General features: G+C 37.8%; 1 protein-coding gene across 17 annotated transcripts in view; it reads right to left on the bottom strand.

The window, feature by feature from the left end:
- PDE4D (phosphodiesterase 4D) overlaps positions 1-22456 on the bottom strand; it is a 1369870-nt gene that overhangs the window by 892393 nt on the left and 455021 nt on the right. The gene's annotated exons all lie outside the window — the stretch shown is intronic.

Genomic DNA, 22456 nt, shown 5'->3' with positions numbered 1-22456 from the left:
CAGAAGTCTAAGGTCAAAAAGACAGATATTTGGTAGGAACTTGGATGGGAAGGTCTTCCCCTTCTATAAGAATTACACTTGTGGCCTGATCCTTAGATGTTAACGTGGCTGCAGCTTTAGGAAATTGACCTGATTGGGCATACCATATATACTGGCTGGAGGAGGCAGCAATGTCAGGCATGAGCAGATGGACTGGGAGTGGGCTATGCCAGACTAGGACCCCTCCTTCTCCCTTCTTTCAATGGTGTATGTTCCATTTCAGGTACAGTGTGTTTCAACAGGTCCAGCTTGAAGCAGGGCAATGGGATCCCAGTGGAGACTGAGTAGTTCCCCCTCACCCAGGGGTGTGAAGTAACTCACCCATCCCAATGGGATGGCCCATTGAAAATTCTAGCAGATAATGCCTTCCCCAGGTATGATGGCACTTGGTATTCTTAGCAGCATAGTACAAGGATCTGTGGTGAGAGTTAGGGCAATGGCTGTTTCCCAAGACTTCCATACGTTTACGGTATTGGGTCTCTCAGCAGGGATCCCCAGTCTGGCATGTGGGGCAACAAGCCCTACTAGTTCATCATTCAAATGTATTAAAGTCTAAGATAATACTTCAGTCCACCTGGCCAAGGTGGATTTACCTGTTAGTAATTTAATCTGCTGCTTTAATATTCCATTTTTCCTTTCTACCAATCCTATTGCTATGGGTTATGGGGGGGCAGAACCTCCATTCAATGTCATGTTCTTTTGCCCAGTCTTGCACATCATGACCTTTGAAATGTGACCCCTCATCACTGCCTATTCAATGAAGGTATCCATTCATGATACTCAGCTTCTCCAATCCCCTAATGTTGGCAGCATGGTTTGCAAGGTGACAGCGGAAAGCTTAGGTTAGCCCAGACACAGTGTCCACACAAACCAAGGCATATTTAGAACCCTCACTCAGAGGAGGGGCCAGTATAATCAATTTGTCAACCCCTCACCAGTTAGGAACTCCGGTGGATGACTCTAGACTCCTTTGGTAGTTGCCTTGGGCATTGTTTAAAACACATAGGACATGCTGTTACTGCATTGACCAAATCACTGTATTTCAAGAGCAGTCCAGTATCCTTGTCAATATGCCATCCCACCCAGGTGCTGTGGTGACTCATTCTGCTGTATCTACTGAAGGGTCAGTTGCTAGGGCTTGTACCAGGGCTAGGGGATCAGCTTCCTGATTGGCACGGGGTGTCAGTGCCTTATAAACTGGGACGTGGTAGATGGTGAGGACTGCCTCAGGTTCTTACAGGTGAACTCAAATGTCTTTTTAAGTATCTTGACCCCACAAAGACTTATTTATGATCATCCACCCCTCAGCTTCTCACTGTCCAAGCCATAGGGTTAATCTCTTTACAACAGCCAACTGTCTGTGAGAAGGGTTAATGACCTAAGTGGTCACCAGCCAAAGTGCTCTGAGTTCAACCCACTGGCTACTGTGGCTTGTTCCTGTTTCTATCCAGATGGTGTCAGTGTTTGGCTGATTAGAGACTACAGTCCATGTTGGGTTGCCCCAACCAGACCCATTTGTATATGAGGCATCAGCGGGAATTTCCCTCAGTCTCTCTCTACAGAGTGCAGGGGCCGCCACAGGAATAGGGGCGGGGGCATTTGATGGATCTACAAACTCTGCAGGGCCTAGTAGCACCTGCATTTCTAGAGACAGTGGGCTGGCATATTAAACCAGCTGGTGTTCTGGGGTGTCCTTGTACTCATGCGGTGGTCCACAAACATCTAACATATGGGCCACACCTCCCCACACAGAGGTCAAAGGCCAAGCTGAGATTTCCCCTGTGAATGCCTCTTTCCCAAGATCCATTTCTCCAATCTCCTGGCTGGCTCTACAGTGTTGGCTCAAAACCTTGGGAGCTTCCTGGGGGAAATCTGAAACTGTCTTCCATACATGGAGGACAAGGAGAGACTGAAGAAAAGAGCCAGGCCACTATGGATTGGTAGGTGGCAGGTTTAATAAGCAAGGGAACTTACATACGAGGCTTGTCTTGGGTGTCCACAAGATGAGTAGATCTCTATCTTCACCCACAGAATCTTAACAGTTTACATAGAGGCCTTAATGGGGTTCAGTCGCATGTACTATCCAAATGGTCTCACCAACACACTGCTCTCTCAAGTCTGTGTGCTTGAAAACAGTTCCCACTATGGGAATGGTGGGCAGAACATACATTCCAAGGACAGAGGAGAGGATGAGAAGCCTCTGATTGCCTGGATCAGCTCATGGGTCAATCAGCAGTCATGTTCTCTTAATGACCTCCTCCAACGCACAGTTAGGTGAAAATATTATCCAAGACAATGAGTGCAAATAGCTTCTGCCTTTTTATTTATGACCCCGAGTCAGCCTTCTGCCTGCCAGTTGTTGTGGAATGATTTGCTTGTGTGTTTATTCCCTTTGTTAGCTTGGGCACATCTGGAAGGATGGGAGCATAGCATAACAACTTTTGCACCTCCAGTACTCATCCAGTGCCTAAAACAAAACATATGCTACATAAACCTTGTTGAAGGAAAAAATGAAGAAAATAGACAAACTTGACTCTATTTCTTCAACTGTAAGAAACCGAGAAATGGGTAAATAGTATTACATATTGGAAATACTAGTAATGTTGTGTTTGTAACTATTAATATAAATTAGGTAGAGGCCACAGCACAAAACAAGGAATTTATTTTAAAATTTCAAGACTTCAGTCACTCAAATTGCTTTGGTCTATCCCTATGTTGAAACTTCTTTCAACTACATATACATTATGATAAGTATTTTCATCTAATTTCTTAAAATAGGAATGAAGGACTTTAGGCACTCAGTACTTCCAGGGTACCGATGCTATGCAGAGCATTGTAGAAGTTACTATGTTAAATAGTTGTATAGGTTTTCAGGAAAAGAACGAATTAAGCTGAGCAAGGTTTTTATCACTTCCAATGTTACATTCCTTTTTCCTGTCTAACTGGTTTGCTGCATTATTAAGCTCTGAAATAGTAAAGCTCCCCACGCCTGAATTCATAGTATAAACAAGACAATTTTTGAAAACTGAACCAACTCTTTAAGGACTAGAATATAATCTAAGAGGTTACTATTGCAATGAATTGAAGATCATACTCACAATCTAAAAGTACTATGTACCAACAGTAGACACTGTCTATATAGGTTATTCTGTTATGTCTCCATGAAATTGTTCACAATACGTTAAAGCAATAATTGGAAATCTTCCTTTAGATTCTCTAAGCCTTATGCCAAATGTTTTCCCCCTTATCTCATTACTCATTACATGTGTTTTTTCTTAAAATCCAGTGCTAAAGTTACCCAAATAATCTTATAGGAAACTCACAAGTCAAAGCAATAAAGATAAATACCTAAGGTCTTTTAATATTGAAAAGGGCATTGTACCGAATTAACACAAACCATTTTCAAATGTATCTTTGTATACTGATATAGAAAAGGCACTCTTGCAAAAATGAATTCCATATGAAAACGAAAATTTCCACCCCAGGTTAACACAAAGATAGCAGATAGTTCTCAAACATCTACAGAACATAATCCCAATATGGGCTGTGATTTAAAACTGATTGGAAGAGACAGAAATCACTGACATCTGTCTAAAGCCATGTCCTATAATGCAGTCATCAAAAATAAAAATTTCCTAAAAGGAACTACATATTCTCATCAAGAAGAAAATCTGTCTGAGACTCTAGGATTCAATTAACCTTCCGTAAATAGCATTGTACCTTTCCTGGGTGACCTTAAAAATGAAGCAGATTCTATTTTCTTAACAGAAAAAAGAAATAAAATTTAAGGAAAAACATGAGTTCTATTAATTATTTACTTCGCAATGATATATAGTAATAAAATCACAACTGCAAAAAAAAAAAAAAAAAAGAAGCTAACGTTGTATTGGCCCCTGAAAATCAAGTCTTCCTAGACAAGTGGATTACAATTTAGCTGGCTTATTCTCTCAGTGTTTGGAAAAATCTCTCACTTGAGTAATCAGGTGCCAAACCACAACATTAAGGGGAACAAAGATCTATTGGCTTTATTTTCAAGACTTATTTAAATACTAATATCAATCAAAAATGTATTTACAAACATGAAAGCAAAAACTAGAACTACCCTTTAAGAGAAGGAATATTTATGATAATAAACTAGAATGCTGTAATTCTAGAATAAACAAACAAAGACTCAGGTGTAGGGAGGAAAGGGGAGAGAAAGTACTGCTAACTTTCCTCTTCACATGGAGGGAGCTAGAAATTATACTTTTGCTTTTGGCTTTGATGTTCAGATAACTATAAAGTATTTCATAAATAAACAAACTATGGATCAAAAGAATATTTATATTAAGTATACATTCAACATTCTACTCAATGGTGAAACATAATGTGTATTCTTATTAAAATAAGGAATAACACAAGGATGCTCCCCACCACCTCTTTTATTTAGCATTATTAATAATATTTATTGTATTACGTGTTCTGTATAGGTAGCTACTTGATCCTTGTAGGAAAAAAATGCCTTAAGGGCTGTTACCACTTCCAATTTGCAGATTTGGAAAATATGGCTTAAGGAAGTTAATTTGCCACTTAACTTCCACTTTAGGGAGAGGTTACAGTGACAGTATTAGGAAATAGTGAAGCCAGGTTTTCAGACTAGGTTTGCTCAACACAAAGCTCATGGTTTTAACCCAAATGCAACATTGCCCTCACTTTTCAAGAACTTCTGGCCAATTCAGTAATGTGGAAGATAGAAATAAGGGGCACAAAACTGTAAGAAAGATGAAGAAATTATTATCATTGTTTGATTGAAATCTGGTTTAATGTAGGAAATCCAGAAAATTCAACTGAAAAATACTTGGAAAATAGAATATTTGGGTAAATTTGTCCAGTTATAAAATAAAATATGTAGGATTTTCCTTTATAAAAATCAAAGACCTGTTGTTAAAACTACAATGAAAAAAATCTCATTTATTAAAAAAATCTTTAGGAATAAGCTTAAAAATAAATAGGCATAATCTATATTAACAGATCTACATGAATTTCCCAAGACTTACATAATCAAGCCTGATATTTCTTGAAATTATTTTCTAGGTTTAATGTCATTGCAAAAACCCCTCAATTTTCTCCCCTTTTTTAGGGTATTTGAGAGGTCTTCAACTAAAAGAAAACAAGAGATGAAACAAAAAGGATATTTTTTAAATAAAAAATAATATGAGGATGGTCTTGCCCTACTCCATATAAAATTGTACTATGAAATTGTACTATAAGACTACAATAACAAAAATAGTTTAGTACTTGCAAATAATCAACAGAAAGATCAGTGGAATAATACAGAATTCCCTTAAATATTTCTTATATAAGAACTTAATATGTGTTAAAGGAAACACTATTAACTAATGGTGATGAAACAATTAAATAAGTGCTGGGGAAAGTGGCTAGGTAGACCATGTGAGATGAAATAAAAAATATTAACTATTAAAAAATAGTAAATATTAGAAAAGTAAGCCATAGAGTGATGTTAGTAAGATAGCAAAACAGGAAGCTCCCGACCTCATTCCCTTACAGAGACACCAACTTAACCACAGTATACAGTCCATAATGCCTCCCTGAGAATTCCAGAAACCAGGTAAGAAGTTGAAGTACCCTATGCAAGTTCAAAGCCAAGAATGGCTGCATTGAAATGGGTAAGAAAAGCCATTTCATCTCAACCATGACAGCCCTTCTCCCCAGACAGCACAGGTTGGTGCGAATGGGAGAAAAAGCTTTTTTGGGGGGTGGGGAGAGAAAGAGAAGAGTGGAATGTACATCCAATGTTCCACCTTTAGGGAGGAATAGTTCAAGGGACTGGATTCTGTCCCGCCTGACTCAGAGCACTGATGGGGAAGCAGAATACTTTGAATGTGTAGAGGTTACTATCAACAAAAGAGAGCTCAGTAGTCTTAGAAAACTTGCAGTCCTCCAGACACCAGAGGGAATGGGAGATTATAAGCTCCTGAAAAATAAGCTGGCAAACCTCATTAATTAAGAAATTACATGCACAAGTCCAGGGAAGATGCATCCTCAGAAAAAGCTTCAGAATTTCAGCCATGCTGGCTGGTGAAGGTCCTCCCCTCTACAAAGCCAATCTAGAAAGACTGGGAGAGGTGGTTGCTGTTTAAAGTGCACAAATCACAGCAAAAAATAATAGGACACATGAAGAAATAGGGAAGCATAGCCCATCCAAAGGAATAAAATGAATTTCCAGAAATTGACGCTAAAGAAATGGAGATCTATGAATTACCTGACAAAAATTCAAAATAATTTTCTTGAAGAAGCTCAATGTGCTACATGAGAACACAGAAATAGAAATAAATGAAATCAGGAAAATCATGTACAAATGAAATGAGGATTTCAACAAAGAGATAGAAACTGTAAAAAAGAACCAACAGAAATTGTGGAACTGATGAATACAACAACTGAATTGAAAAATTCACTAGAGAGATTCAACAGGAGACTTAATCAAGCAGAAGAAAGAATAAGCAAACTAAAAGATAGGTCATTTGAAATGAATGTGTCAGAGGGGAAAAAAACCCAGAAAAAATGTTAAGAAATCCTAAGGGACTTAGGGCATACTATGAAATGGGCTAATAAATGCATTATGGGAGTCCCAGAAAGAGAAGAAAAAGAGAAAGTGGCAGAGAGCTTATCTGAAGAAATAATGGCTGAAAACTACCCAATTCTGAGGAAAGAAATGGACCTCCAAATTCAAAAACAAAAAGACTCTAAGTTAAACTCAAAGGAGCCTACACTGAGACACATTATAATCAAACTGGCAAAAGTCAAAGACAAAGAGAAAATCAAAAGTAGCAAGAGACAACTGACTCATGACATAAAAGGTAGCTCCCAAAAGATTGCCAGTGAATTTCTTAGCAGAAACATTACAGGCCAGAAGAGAATGGGATGATATATTCAAAGTGGTGAAAGAAAAAAAGTATCAACCAAGAATACTACATCCAGCAAAATTGTCCTTCAAAATGAAGGAGCTATAAAGACCTTCCCAGATAAACAAAAATTGAGGGAGTTCATCACTGTCAGATCACCTTATAATGATTGGTAAAGGGAGTCTGTCAGGTTGAAACAAAGGACAGTAGAAAACAACATCAAATAATATGAAAATATAAAGCTTTCTGGTAAAGATAAATATTTAGACAAATACAGAATCCTGTGGTGCATAAATCAGTTTAAATTCTGGTATAGAATTTAAAAGATAAAAGCATAACTATAAAACTGTATTAGTGAATACAAAATGCAAAAATATGTAATCTGTGAAGTTGATAACATAAAGTGTGGGGGGAAATGTAAAGGAGTAGAGTTTTTGTATATGATTGAAGTTATCAGTTTAAAATAGATTGTCATAACTATAAGATGTCTTATGTAATCCCCATGGTGACCACCAAGAAAATATCTATAGAAGATGCACAAAGGAAAATGATAAAATATTTGTAAATAATATATCTGATATGGGGTTAATATCCAGAATATATAAAGAACACTTTAAAACTCAACAATAAAAAATTAAATAACTCAATTTAAAAAATGGGCAAAGGACTTGAATAGAAATTTCTCCAAAGATGATATACAAATGGTCAACAAGCATATGAAAAGATGCTCAACATCACTAATCACTGGAGAAATGCAAATCAAAACCAGCATGAGGTATTACCCCACACTTATTAGTATGGCCACTATCAAAAAAACAAAATAACAAGTATTGGCGAGAATGTGGAGAAATTGGAACCCTGTATGGTGTTGCTGGAATTATAAAATGGTGTAACTGCTTTGGAAAATACTATGGAGGTTTCTCCAAAAAATCGAAATAGAACTATCATGATCTAGCAGCCCCAATTCAGGGTATTTATCCGAAAGAACTGAAAACAAGAACTCAAGGAAATATTTGCACACCAATGTTGATACTAGCACTATTCACAATAGCCAAGAAGTGAAAGCAACCCAAATGTCCATCGACATAAGAATGGATAAAGAAAATGTGATATACACATACAATGGAATATTATTCAGTCTTAAAAAAGAACAAATTCTGTCAAATACTACAACATGGATGAACTTTGAGGACATTATGCTAAGTGAAATGTCAGTCATAAAATATCAAATATTGAGTGATTGCACTTGTATGAAGTTTCCTAAGTAGTTAAACTCTTAGAAATAAAGAGTAGAATGGCAGTTGCCAGGGGCTAGGGCAGAGGGGGAGTGGGGTTTTGTCAGTCAGTGGGTATAGAGTTTCAGTTTTGCAAGATAAGAATATTCTAGAGACTGTTGCACAACACTGTGCATATAGTTAATACTACTGTACTGTACACTTAAAAATGACCATTAAGATGGTAAATTTTATGTGTTTTTTAACACACAAAAATGCAAGCCATAAGAATAAAATATAAGCAAACATTTCATTGCTCTTGGGATGGGGAAGTGATTATAAACATAAAAGTGGAAGAAATCACAAATTAAGTGAATTTTAAAATATTGGAAACTTCTATTTATAAAAATCTGTAAGACTTCAGGTAGATGAAAAACTGAGAAAATATTAGCACCTGGTATGTCAAATGGTTAATATACTTAATATGCAAATTCTTTTACAAATTAGTAAAGAAAACACTATTCTCTCAATAGAAAAACTAGCTCAGATCATGAGAAATTCACAGAAAAAATTTGGGTCATCCTTCTGATAATAATAAATTCCCATGAAATCATTAATATGTTCCCGTTTTTGACCCATTATGTTGACAGCATTTTTTAATGATAGTAATATTATGATGAATCAAGAGCTCACATGAATGACTAGAGGAACAAAAGAGGAAAGAAACTTTCTGGAAAGTCACTTTGCAACATTCATTAAGAGCCTTAAAAATCATTCATGCCCTTTAACCTAGTAATACCACTTCTCTGGAAATTACCCCAAGAAGACTGTCAGCAGAGCATCTGCAAGTTTTGAATAAGGGTATTGTAATTTATAACATGATTAAGGGTAAAAACTTTGAGACAATCAAAAGTTGTCCAGCTATAAATGACTTTAAAGATATATCATATAATAAATACTAAGTAGCTGCTAAAAAGAATTTACTGAAGAAATTTAGACAGTATTCAGTCAAACGGAAAAGACAGGAGCCAATCGGATCTACATATCATGTTCTCAAAATTTATGATACACACACACACTGCTAACAGACTAGAAGGAAATAGATCATAATGATTATCTTTAGGTTGTTATCTTAGGGTTATCTAAACCACTCACATTCAAAACTAATTATACATAATGTGCAATTTTTGAAACCAAAGAACCAGCTATTGAACTTGACTGCATTCTGAGACAATAGATGTGACTATTTCCCTGATTTACTATCCCCATGCAATGCTTTGTATCCTGTTATTGATACTCTGTTCCTCTCCTCTCTCCACCCACAATACTGACAAGAAATGTGGAGGTGAACAGGAAGGAAAAGGTTCAAAGAGACAAGGAGTAGGAATAGGAGGCAGAGGAAGTGCTAAGAATTTAAGAAATCTAAGGGGAAAAAAAGTTGAGACTGTGAAGAGAGAATTAGATGCGGGAAAACAGCAACAAACACACTGGAAATAATTATGGTTAGTATTACATGTCTTTAGGAAATGAAAATTTGAAAAAAACCCCTGCATTTCAAAATATGTTTATCCTCCCCAAATAATGAAATGTAAGTCATTCATCAAGCCTTTGGATTCAACTACTAACTATAGAAAATTCAAGGGACAAGTGACTACGTTAAAAAACACCATAGGGATGCTGTCTGCAAATCCAGCCTGTGAGAAACCCTATAGGTTATATGACCCAGTTTTCTCCAGAAAAAATTGCAGAGAGGGAGAGAGAGGAAAGTAAGGAGAAATTTATAGTCTAAAAGAGAATTAAGGTATATAATAATTTCAATCTATTTACCTTGTTTGGAACATATTTCAAACAAAAAAAATTTAAAGTATTTTAGAAGTCAGAGAAATTTGACGTTACAAAATTATTAGGAACATTTACTGGTGTTTTAATGTTACTGAGGTAATGTTTAAAAGATTATTTTTAGACACATACTAAAGTACTTACTGATGAAGTAATGTTATGTGTTGGATTTGCTTTAGAATAATCCCAGCAGAGGGAAACGTGGGTGGAGACACAGATGGAACAAGAACGGGCTATGTATTGGGAATTGTTGAAGCTGGTTGATGAGCACTTAGAGTGTATTATACTATTCTCTCTACTTTTGCATGTATCTGCAATTTTCCATTATACATTTTTTTAAATATAAAAACTCATTAGAATTTTCTCCTTTTAAATCAAGGAAGGAGAAACACGATGCTGTGCAAAGAGGAGGGGTCCCAGTGAGTACAACAGTCACTAACATAAAATACTGCTTATACTACCATTTTACCTAAGGCTGGCTCTAAAACTGAGGTTAACACTGTCTGTTCACCTTGCCCTATGAAGAGGCTGTGAAAACCAATTACAACAAAGTCATAAATTGCTAAGTATTCATCAGAGAAAGTAGCTGTGTACATTCAACACATAATGATGACGATGATGATGATGATATAGGATTCTGAGGTTATTCGGTACCACTCTGTGACAGGAACTTCTCCATTGCTGATTATCTGTGCCATCAAAACGATGATTCACCCCAACTATCCACTAATCTCTACACAATTAGGAGCTGCTTTTCTTTCTTTGTCCTGAAGCTAAATACTCAGAGGAAAATGTTACCCCTTATAAATAACATTTAGCTAAAATCAATTACCATATCCCCTCCAAATAAACTGAAAATTTCCCAGAATTTAATAAGTTATTGCTTTTCATAGTTAGCATTCATCCCCTCAGGACTGCATTCTAAACACATTCATCCCTGGCACTCAAAATCAAGGCTTTAGACTTTTCTTTCCTTCAAGGTTACAAACCAATTTTTCCTTTTACTTGATTTTGAGAAGGTTAAAATTGCTAGAGCTTCACAATAGAAGGCGCATAGAATGTTTACAACAGACATTTAAAAACGAGACGCTTAATTTCGTTCCTTTGTCACATTTGGCCTCTAAATATTCTTTTCTAGGTTAGTTGTAAGATGATTTTTCAGAATGTCACCTTCAGTAACAACCCCAAACAATGAAAATTGAAATCAGTTCCCAATGGGTTGATTTGCTATCATTGGTTTCCTTGAAGGATAGAATAACAAATGACTCTAAACCTCAAGGCAATATGGATTTTATGTTAGATTACAAATACCACGGGATAAAAATGCATTTTCATCACATAGGAACGATTAACCATTTCTTAGCTGGCACAAAACAGATGAAAAGTGCAATAAACACAGACATCAATATGGATACAAGATATAGTCAAACATCAGAAAACTCTTAAACACTTGGTTATTTCAACCAAAAAATGCAGCAAATCATTTCTGTGTCTATACCAGAAATAAATAATTGGCCAAATGCTTTGCCTATCAGGTTTGTTACCTCAAGTACACATTCTACTTTACTTTTACTATGTTTAAAATTTGAGGTAAAATACATAATTTCATTCCATGTCACTTGCCTGATAGACTCTCAGGGTTGGATGTGATTTAAATTCCATCTGGTTGAATATTCCCTTTATTCCATGACCCTCCACAAATGTAGCTAATTGATTTTTCTCACAGCACTGGCAAGTAGACCATGATTCTACCCTTGAACATCTTCCATCATGGAATCTGCAAACCTATAATGAGCACCTACCGTGTGGCCACACTGATCGAGGTCCTTGGAAACAGCTGTAAACAAAATGGACAAAGATCTCCGCTGTCAAAGAGCCTACATTCCACCAGCTCCTGGAATGGGACTCACAACTCACAACCCGTTTTACTTCATTTATTCAGTAAGTAGTCACTGAGCATCAGTGCAGATCAGAAACTCTTCTCGGTACTGACGAATCAAAGATGAATAAAACACAGCAGGTCTCAGGTCACTGTGAGACAGTTTTTTGATATATTTAATGGGAATTTTCTTCTCCATTACTCCCACCAGTGTTTAGCTCTCTGAGGTCACAAAGATTAGGATTAATTGCTCTGCTCTATGAAAGCCCTCTAGATACATTTGTGTCTCCCCCACCTCCAACCTTCTTTCACAGGTCATGCATTCGTCAGGGCTTTTCTTTCAAGTACCAATCACTCAAATTCCTATAGCAGCCAGGAATTTAAAGCAAATGAGTGAAGTGGGCTGAGGGGAACACAATGACAGGATCACTGTATCTCCACGGTTGGTTTCCATACAAGACCGCAAGAGCAGAATCCAGAAATCTAATTTTAATGAGACATCTATCGACTCATTTTGAAACATCTGATACTAATTCAAATTTCTAAAAACCCCAAGTGGGCCTAATAAAACACATCTGGGGGCCACAAGTTTGAGTCCACAGCTTTAGATATTCTTCATATGATGTAGTTTTGACTTCTCTCTCTATAACAATTACAAGTCTTTAATACGCTCCAGCTTCTCAATGTTCTCCTTAAAGTGAATTGCCCAGGATTGGCATCACAGTTCTAGGTATGGGAGAACCAACAGAAATATAGAGCCAAATCATCATCTTTCCTATCTCAGACCCAGTTCCACTCATGAATCCCGAGAACGAATGAGTATTTTGTGAGATGGGGAAACTCACATCATATTCTTGATTCATTCTTATTTTAACCACCAGATCTCCAGTTGCTGGTAAGCTAGGTCTCCTCTCTGCCCCTATTGCTCCTCAAGCAATATTAATTAGTACTTCCTTCTTTGGTGTTTTAGTCTCATATTTTCACTTTTTAAGTTTTGTTTTATTATATTTACCTCTCTCCTCCAGTCTGTCAAGCACTTTTTGTATGTTGACTTTGTTAATGACCGTACTAGTTGCTCTTCCCATTTTTGCCTCCTCTCTGGATTAGCTCCTTATTCTGTTAATGCAACTACCAAAATTAATGATAAAAATAGTGAAGATAAGAGGCCTAAAGACCAAATCCTCTAGTTGATTATTAGAAGTCTCTCTCTAAACAAGTTGATTCATGACAACGGCCATTCAGTTATGACTTTGTTTAATGGTACCATCAACTGCCTTTCTACATCTTAATCACAAGTTTATATGAAAGACTTTATCAAACGCTTGCTGAAATCAAGGTAGACAGTGGGCATAGCACTCCTCTGATATCCTGGTCCTGCGGGAAAAGGAAATTAGTTTAATCTGATATGATTTACTCTTAGTGACCTAATACAAACTCCACATAATCAACCACTTTCTTTTCCAAATGCTCACAAGAAATGTTTTTAAAGATTAATGTTAGAATTTTATCTAAGATTAATCAATTGATTCATTCACCAATTCAACAATTATTTATTGATTGTCTATGTTAAGCACTGAAAATACAGAAGAGACAGACAAAAAATTCCTGCCTTGTAGTATTTCATTTGCGTGGGGGACGAGAAAATGGACAATGTAAATAAGTGAACTATATAGAATGTTAGATGTATCAAGTGTTCAGGAGAAAAATAAAAGAGGGAAAGTAGAAAATCTGGAGGTGCGAATGAGGGATAATTTTAGATAAGGATCCATGGAAGGCCTCTGAGAAAGTAATATTTGCAAAAACAACTAAAGGAAATAAGATTAATGTCCTACTCCCTAAGGATATAACTGGAGGGAATTCACTTTCCTTCTTTTCCTGAAAATTTGAGTTATTCAATTCCATCTCTAATGTACTGTTGCGCATTTCCTCAAAGATGCTGGCAAGTTAAACTTGTATTTGTCTTTTCATTTGTGAAATAGGCACGATAATAGTGCCCATGTCATGCAGTTATGAAGATTCAATCAGACAAAGCATGTAAAGAGTTTACAACAATGCCTGGGACATGATAAGCATGATGTATTCTTTTACATGTTTTCATATGTAAATAAATTCATAGAGAAGCGACAAATTAGGGATTAATGCCAATATACCAGGGGCATTTTGTTAGGCAAACAGGATTTTTTCCAGCACATTATCTTCTCCCGGGGTAAGAGCACTCAAACGCGAACACACTAAGAAAGCTGAACACAGCCTGCTGGGGAGGAAGTGATGCTGTTCATGATGTCTGTTTACCCCGCACACTTCTTCGTGCCTCATTTTGGTCACATGCTTTGTGTTGGAAAATCTTATTGCAAGGATCACTCCATTCTTTGTGCGTTTTGCTATTGTCTCTGTAGCATTAATTATAGAGTAAGTTTAGTAATGACATCTAAAAGTTTTCTATGCCATTCCATTCATACCAAGTGGGGGTTTAAGGGATTTCTTCACCTATTTTAAGTTCGCTTCTTCTTTCCCATGTTTATTCTACCCTTTCTAATCCTAATATATTATTCTTGGGGAAAAGTATTTGATTTCCATGTATCCAATTTTAATATGTGGCACGAATAAGTTAAGGGATTTCTTCTAGACATTATTGGAAAGGTTGCAGATGATCACAACACTGTACTTGTTTAATGTCCTATTTCAGAATTATACATAAAGTGAATCACTGCATTTTTACACAATTGCAACAAGTAAGTAAGAAGGAATCATGGACAAATTATTACAGTTCTGCATCTTTCCTCTGAGGGTCCAGAGACAGAGCTGGGAGAATTGAGGGAGATATCAGGTTTAACGTTTCAAATTCCACGCTTCTAAGTTGGTTCAACATTAGATAAATCTCATCGTCTTCTACATAAATACAGATGCAACCACCAACAACTCAAAATCACAAGATCCTAAACTGACAGATAATTTTATTAGTTATAATTAAATGCTAATAAATGATTGGAACTGGAAATACAAATAATTGGGGAGTCATTAAAGCCCCAAACTCAGACTATTCTTTTTTTCACTTCTAAAACTTTATTTACTCAAAGGTGGATTTGATGTGACAAAAAGTTGCCATTTGGTGCAAGGTATATAATTTTCTCATTTGGCATCAAGCATTTATAAAGATATGATGAAATTTGCATTCTTTTGAAATAATATGATACAGACTAAATGTTTGTCTGCAATATAATTTAGCTAACCAATGTGCAATTTTGAGATGTTTAGTTTTAAATTATTTTTATTTTATTCAATTTTATACAGTAATGATTTCTGAAGCGTTCATAGTAAATGTAATAAAACACATAATAAACATAGTACAACATTCAATTATTAGAGTTATCTAAAATAAATTCAAACTAAAACCTCTTAATACCATCTCAGTTACATAAACAACAGCAAAAATTGTGCTCTGTACAACACAAGGCCATGAATGTGAGGTGGATGCTTCCAGCTGAACTGTGTCATTTCACAGGAGACTTTTACCTCCACTGGCGCTGTGGTTCAGGAGCAAGCACCGTGCTAATGAAGACAAGATTATAATCCTGATCCTGACCACCCTTGTCAGCTTCACTGAGAGGAACAGATCTGCCAACCCAAAAGATGCCACCTTTTATAGGGAATGTCAAACAAAAGAGGGTGGCAGCTCCCCCTCCCTGCCAGCACTAGGGGGTGAGACTCCAGGAAACGCTTGTTCCGCTGACTTGTGGGTCAGCGACCTATGCTTGGACTCCTCTTTTGATATCCATGTGGCGTGAGAGGAGAAAACAAGGCACAAGATTCACCCATGAGCTGTAGTTTGCTGACACCCATCCCAGACTGTTCCTAAATGAGGACAAATCATGCATGGAGAAAACAGAGAGCCCTGTTTATAAATGGGATGTTATTCATGAGGGCTGGGGAAAGGGAAGCAACCTCTGAAAAGATTTGTGACAATGTTTACTTTTATACGTTTTTAAATTTTATGTCAAAGAGACTATATTATATAAAGGTTTTATTTGGCCTTTTCTTTTCTGCTCATATGATCTAGACATTCTAAACAGCAGGCTATGCATAGGTTCCTGACTCATACATCAGTAGAACACACCCTTTCTGCTTTTGTACCACGTGGCAGAGTTAGGTATTTGTGACGGAGATTGGCCCCAAAAAACTGAAAATATTTACTATCAGCCTTGTTACAGAAAAAGCTTGCTGACTCCTGCTCTAGGACATAAAGCAGCATCAGAACAGAGTGTAGACACCTTGTTTTGTTACTGATGACTAGATCATCAAAAATATTAATTACAGAATTTCCTTCAAAGTTGTCACTCTAGTTAGCAGTTATAATCTACTCAAACCCAGGGTCCCAAAATGAAAATGAGTAGTTGAGAAACAAAGGCTCTAATAGACGTCAAAAACTCAACCTACACATTTAGATGATATTGATCTTCAGGCTACTGATGCTTGGAGCCACCAACAGAGTTGTCCCTTTGACAATGGTGCACGAAGGTAGGACTAATATAAATTTGACTGTAGGGTAGAAATACCTGCTATGATTCTCAGAAAACCTATAAAAATAGATAATATTATATAAAAATAAATCACATTTAAAAATACTCCCCTATCAATGCCAAAGATGAATTCATAATCAAAATCCTTAAAGGAAACTAATCGGATTTTTGTAATGGGTTTAATGGTAAGAAAAGAAACTACTCTCCCCAGTAAGAATTGCATGAAAGTGCACTTACGTCTTTTTTTTAAAAAAGTATTTCTTTAAAATGCCACTCTAAATTTCTCCTTTTAATCAAGAAACCCTACTTTTCCTAAACATCACTTTAAATGATTCTATTTTACTCTATTCAGAATATTTGAATGAACAACAAAAGTACAAAGTGACTTTATAAGATAGCACAAGCTTTCAGCCTGCAATAATAATCAGCATGAGGAAGGGGAAGACGTTCAGAAGGATTCAGAAAAATCTTGACTTCTGCAGCTGAGACTCAGACAGCAGCAGTGGTAATTTCAATTTCCCTCTGGATGAGAACACGTCCAAGCAAGAAGATTGCTGTAGCCAAAGAATGGACTATTCTGCAGTTGGAACAAAAGATAGTAGAGACAGCATTGCTTTTTTGAGCCAAATGGGTACTACAAACGTCACAGACAGTTTTACAGCCTGATAGTGTCTGCATGGGAGGTCCCTCCTTAGGAAAACATCACCTTCCCAAGCAGACAACGACTAGATCATTGATATAATTGAAACAACAATGAGAATCCCGTGAAAAATTTTAAAAGTCCCAATGAATGTCAGGAGCTAATTATCTGCTCCATCTCTGTTCTAACCAGAAGTCTTTTTCTAACTGCAGGTCAAGATATGCCCACACACTCAGACCAATTTCTCCTTTTGGCTGCAATAATGTTTGCAGTCTCTGACCTCAACAGTTTTACAAACTATCAAATTTCTCTCTTGCCTCTGGGACCTGTAACTATTTGCCTAAACATGCTGCCTGTGTTCTGACTCTCGATTTCCTGGATTCCTTGCCTAAGTCCCGGATTTCTATCTGACTCCCTAAGCTTCTATATCTGGTTTGGATCTGTAAGAATTTCCTGACCCTGCCTTTTTTTGACCACAGGGAATCCTGACTTATTGTCTGGTTCCAATATTCATCATCACTGTGTATTCCCATGCCACTTTGAGCCCTAGTCTGCAACTCTCATGTCTACGAAGGCCAACGGCTTTTGGACAAGAACTAATCTCTTATATCCACCTGCCCTTCCAAGTTTTTACCTTTAATCACCTTGACTTACATAAGCCCTTGTTTCTGATTACAACCTGCCCCTGATATGGTGAAACCACAGTTGGTCCATTCAACACCTGACTGATGGTCAGCCAAATACACCACTAAAATGTGCTAACCATTGTTGAGAACCACTGTGGGGACTTTGTGTATGTATACAATTCTCACAAAAATCTAGGAATATACCCATTTTTATCATGTTTTCCATTTTATAGAGCAAACAAGAAGCAGCCCAAAAGTACAGCAATTTTCCCTAAGCCATACCACTAATAAAATGTAGAAAAAGATGACAAAGCCATTTCTATCTGGCAATAAAATAATTCTCTGTGGAACACTGTTAGATGGGTGTCCCTCAATAAATGCTACCTCTTGTTATTCCTACTCTTATGTAGTCCCTCCCATGCTGGTTCAGGCTTAGTCATATGACTTGTTTTAGCCAAAGGGACATCAGCAAACATGGTGCAGACAAAGACTTGATATGTGCTTGCACATTGGGAAGGACTTGTGCTTTTAAGACATCTGTTCTTGGAGCCAGCCACCATATAAATAATCTGACCAGTCTGAGTCTGCCATGCTATAGGAAGCTTATTACAGTAGAAGCCACGTAGAAGAGCTCAGAGGTACTGGGGATGTGAGGGAAGCTTTCTGGAGCTTCCAGCCCAGACCAGCTACTGATCACATGCAGCCAAGTGAGTGACCTAATCAATACCATGTGGAACAGAAGGCTTACTCAGGTAGATTCTGCCCATGAGAAATAATAAATTATTGTTTTAAGACACAAAGTCCAATCCAAGACTTATGGGCTTAGAAAATAAAATTACTTCTCATTCTTAGCTCCTTCGGATGGCAAAAAGTTCTCAGAATAAGAAATGGCCTCTGATCAAATCCAGAGGGTGGCTAGTAAAATGTGGCCTCAGACTAAACATCAAATCAATGATGTAGCAGTAAGATATCTCCTAAAACCCTTGTAAGATGCACTCAGCTAGAAGACAAGGCCTTGTAACAATCTAAGGATGTGGCTCCATAGCGTCTTGACTCTCAGCCTAAAGAGAAAGGTGCCTTTTTGTGTGTGTGTGTGTAAGGAATGTCAGCCCTGAACTAACATCTGTTGACAGTCTTCCTTCTTTTGCTTGAGGAAGATTGCCACCAAGCCAACATTCATACCAATCCTCCTCCATTTTATGTGGGATGCTGCTACAGTGTGGCTTGACAATCAGTGCCAGGTCCACACCTGGGATCCAAATCCATGAACCCCAGGCTGCCAGAGTGGAGTGTGAGAACCTAAACTCCATGTCACCACGCCATCCTGAAAAGTGTTTATCTTAAACAGATTTGTGGGAGAAGCTTTTGCCTAATGAAATGGACTATAATTGGATACATGGGAAAACCACAAAGTTTTTAAAGGAAGTCTACCATCTCAGACTAAAAGAGACAGAAGCCAGACAAAATGAAAAGAGGCCTGCAAATTTTTCCTGGCATAAAAAAGGGCTGGGACAGCTACTCAGCTACAAACATGGCCCATTTCTTACAGAAAAAGAAGGATTACTTAGAGGACATAGCCAAGAGTCATCGAAAACAATGGAATAAAAAACCACATCCAGAGAACTGGGCCTTTTTCAAGAAGAATACCTTGTCCCTAGATTTGAAGGAATTGCTAAGATGTTCCCAGTTGGATTGCTAGGGATATAATAATCCCTTTCTCATCATTGTATGTTGGGAGGGAGGGAACGAACAGAGATTATATCAATCTCTTGAGAGATCAAGTCTCTGGATCAAGAGAAGCTATACCTGAAGAGCCTCAACTTCAAATGTACCTGATTTAGATGATAAGATCCTGGGCCTAAAACCTGAGAACTAATGCTATAAAGTGATGAGACTATCAGGGAAGGGACGTGAATTGCTGTGGCCAGAAGGAAGACTGTGATGGTGGTCACCAACTATTCCTCTCTTCCCTGTCCACATATGCTGCTCCTCACACCATGAATTAGATTCTATTTTTTTTCCCCTTGCCTGTGAGCTAGACCTGTGACTTGCTTTAATCAATACAATGCAACAGAAATGACGTCTTGGGACTTCTGAGCCCAGGCCTAGACAGATTCTACTTCCTCTCTGGGAAGCCGGCTGTCATGCTGTGAAGAAATTGGGGTGAACCACTAAATGATGAGAACCACATGCAGAGTTTGATGGTTAAATTTACATGTCAACCTAGCTAGGTCACAGTACCCAGATATTGGCCAAACACATCTGGATGTTGCATTGAAGGTATTTGTTTAGATGAGGTAACTTTTAATTAGTAAACTTTGAACAAAATGTATTAGCCTCCATAATTCAGTGGGACTCACCCAGTCAGTTGAAGGACTTAAGAATAAGACTGATATCCCCCAAGGAAGAGGGAATTTTGCCAGCAGACTGCCTTCAGCATTGAGTTGTAATATCAACTCCTCCCCAGGTCTCCTCCAGTCTGCCAGCATACCCTGCAGGTTTTGGACTTGCCATCCTTCGCAATCACTTGAACCAAATCCTTAAAATCAATCCGTGTGTGTGTCTGTGTGTGTGGACACACCTTGTTGATTCTCTTTCTCTGGAGAACCCTGACTAGGACAGAGAGAAAAAGAGAGACCATACGGAGAAGCCATGAAGCAGCATACACGTGAACAAAGTCTTGTTGGATCTTCCAGCCCAGCTCAGCCACCCACTGGATGCAGCCAAGTTGATATTGCATTAAATAGAATAATCAGCCAACCAATCCTTGCCCAAATATCTGATCCAACAAACTGTAAGAAAAAAATAAATTATTGTTTTAAACCACTAAGTTTTGGGTTCATTATACAGCATTAGGTAAGTAAAACATCTTCTTTTCTTCCAGCCAGTCTCTCTCCCATCCTAGGCATGAGCTTAATCTTAAGCATTTTAGCTCTGAGGGCAGGCTAAGGTCATCCTGTAACTGGGAATTTGTCAATCTCCAATCAGTGAAGCCCAATATCATTCAAACCAATTATTTGAGGTCATGTTTGCCTCTATATAATGACCATTGGGGGATTTTTTAATAGCTAAACCAGCTATGTGATCATCTTAAAGCTTCAGCCTTCATTTAAAGTTCTATTTATAAAAATAGGAAAGGGGACTAAACCCAAAGGTACTCTAAGGGGAAAAGGAAGATCAGCCCTCTTACACAAAACCCCATCAGCCTCTAGAGTCTCTAAATCACAATAAATTCCGGAATGGAGTCATTGGAATGCAAGAAGGGCTGCTGCAGGTGTCACCAAGTCACTCGATGACATGCAACAAGAATAATTGGACACAGCTTTACAGCCCAAGAGAACAGTATTAGTGAATGGGCACATCCACAGAAGCCTTTGAGAATCCAAGAATAATGAGGTCAATTAAATCCTGCCTATCTCTGTTCTCAGAAAATGTCATGCTGTAGCTACCCTGAGACAGGCTCAGGGCACAGGCAGCGCTTTAACATGTGGCAAACAACAAGAGTGGATGCCGAGTGCTGTGCAAAGCTGCTCAGAATAAAAATTCACTGTAATTTTGAGCATGTGATCCATCTGTCAATGCAGAAAAATAACACATTTGACAGTATGTTTATTTATGTAAAAAGTGCAAATTTTATAACCTCATTAGCATACGGAATGAAAAGCTGAAGTCAAATTTCCCATCAGTTTTGTGGGGCTCTGTGTTAGGTGCAAAAGTACCAAATACACCAAGCATATTTGTGATGAACCCTTCTGTAGGTCTAGATGCTGCCCTTCCCCCTCTCCCCACCCACCTCCTCCCCCCCAAAGAAAACAAGAGCAGACTCAGTCTTTGATGTGGCCTGGTGGTGGACCATTTCAAGTTCATTGCCAAGAAGCATGTATTAGTGGAGAATATTGAATATTTTTGTATAATTAATTGGACCAAACATCTCTCCCCTTTACCTCTGGAGCTGTATTAATGGCTGCTGTCTTCCAGCTGTGGTTTTGTCGAGGATTTCGGTTTAGATATCTAAAGCCGCAATAGAATAGCTTGAAAAGTCATTATGGGACTGTTTCTGGCAGCTTCATTCTCCCTAAAAAGAGCTCCTTTTCCCAAACTGACTTAACTTAGAAGAGGTCATAAAGAGTTTCTCCAGACAGACTCCTCTGTCATGCCTACCCTCTGCTAGGTTTCCTCTAAACTTTTGAATAACAATAAAGCTACCGTGTTTATTGAATTCCTCTAGCATGAAAAATATTGCAGTAGGAGAAATGAGAAATTAATTGAAGATATGGAGAGTGCCTAGACTCAAGAATTTTACAGCCTTTTAGAAAAGGTCTTAAAATGCCTTCTTTTAACCACAATCAACTAAAAAATGTGCAAGCCAATTATGGCTGCAACTTTGCGCCATTCTTACATCTTTCTATGAAAGACAGAGACAGCAATTGTAGCTCCTGAGAGCGTCTCAGGTCTCTCTTTAAGAAGTCACAGTTGCTTGTTACAGCCCAGCATCTTACTTCTCCTTCGCATAGGGCCACAAAGCTGACAGCATCCACCACAAACACATTCCTTTGCCTGTGCTGGCCCCTCATTGCTATTTGGTAATTACTGATTTCTGCCTTGGGTGGCTCCCTATCACATATCCCATAGTGATTATCCCAATTCATTCTATTCTCCTGAGGTACCTCTTTCGTTTCCTTGGTCCTCTAACAGTAAGGTATTTCCTTCCGTACCGAGTCAAAAGCATTACATTGTCACATCCTCTCTCTTCTCTATTTCAAAAACACTAAGTCCTTGTGCATTCTCACCTTGATCCTC

The sequence above is a fragment of the Equus przewalskii genome, chromosome 20, assembly GCF_037783145.1.
Source record: "Equus przewalskii isolate Varuska chromosome 20, EquPr2, whole genome shotgun sequence".
Lineage (NCBI taxonomy): Eukaryota > Metazoa > Chordata > Mammalia > Perissodactyla > Equidae > Equus > Equus przewalskii.
Note: the sequence above shows the minus strand (reverse complement) of the source record. Positions and strands in the feature narration are given on the sequence as shown.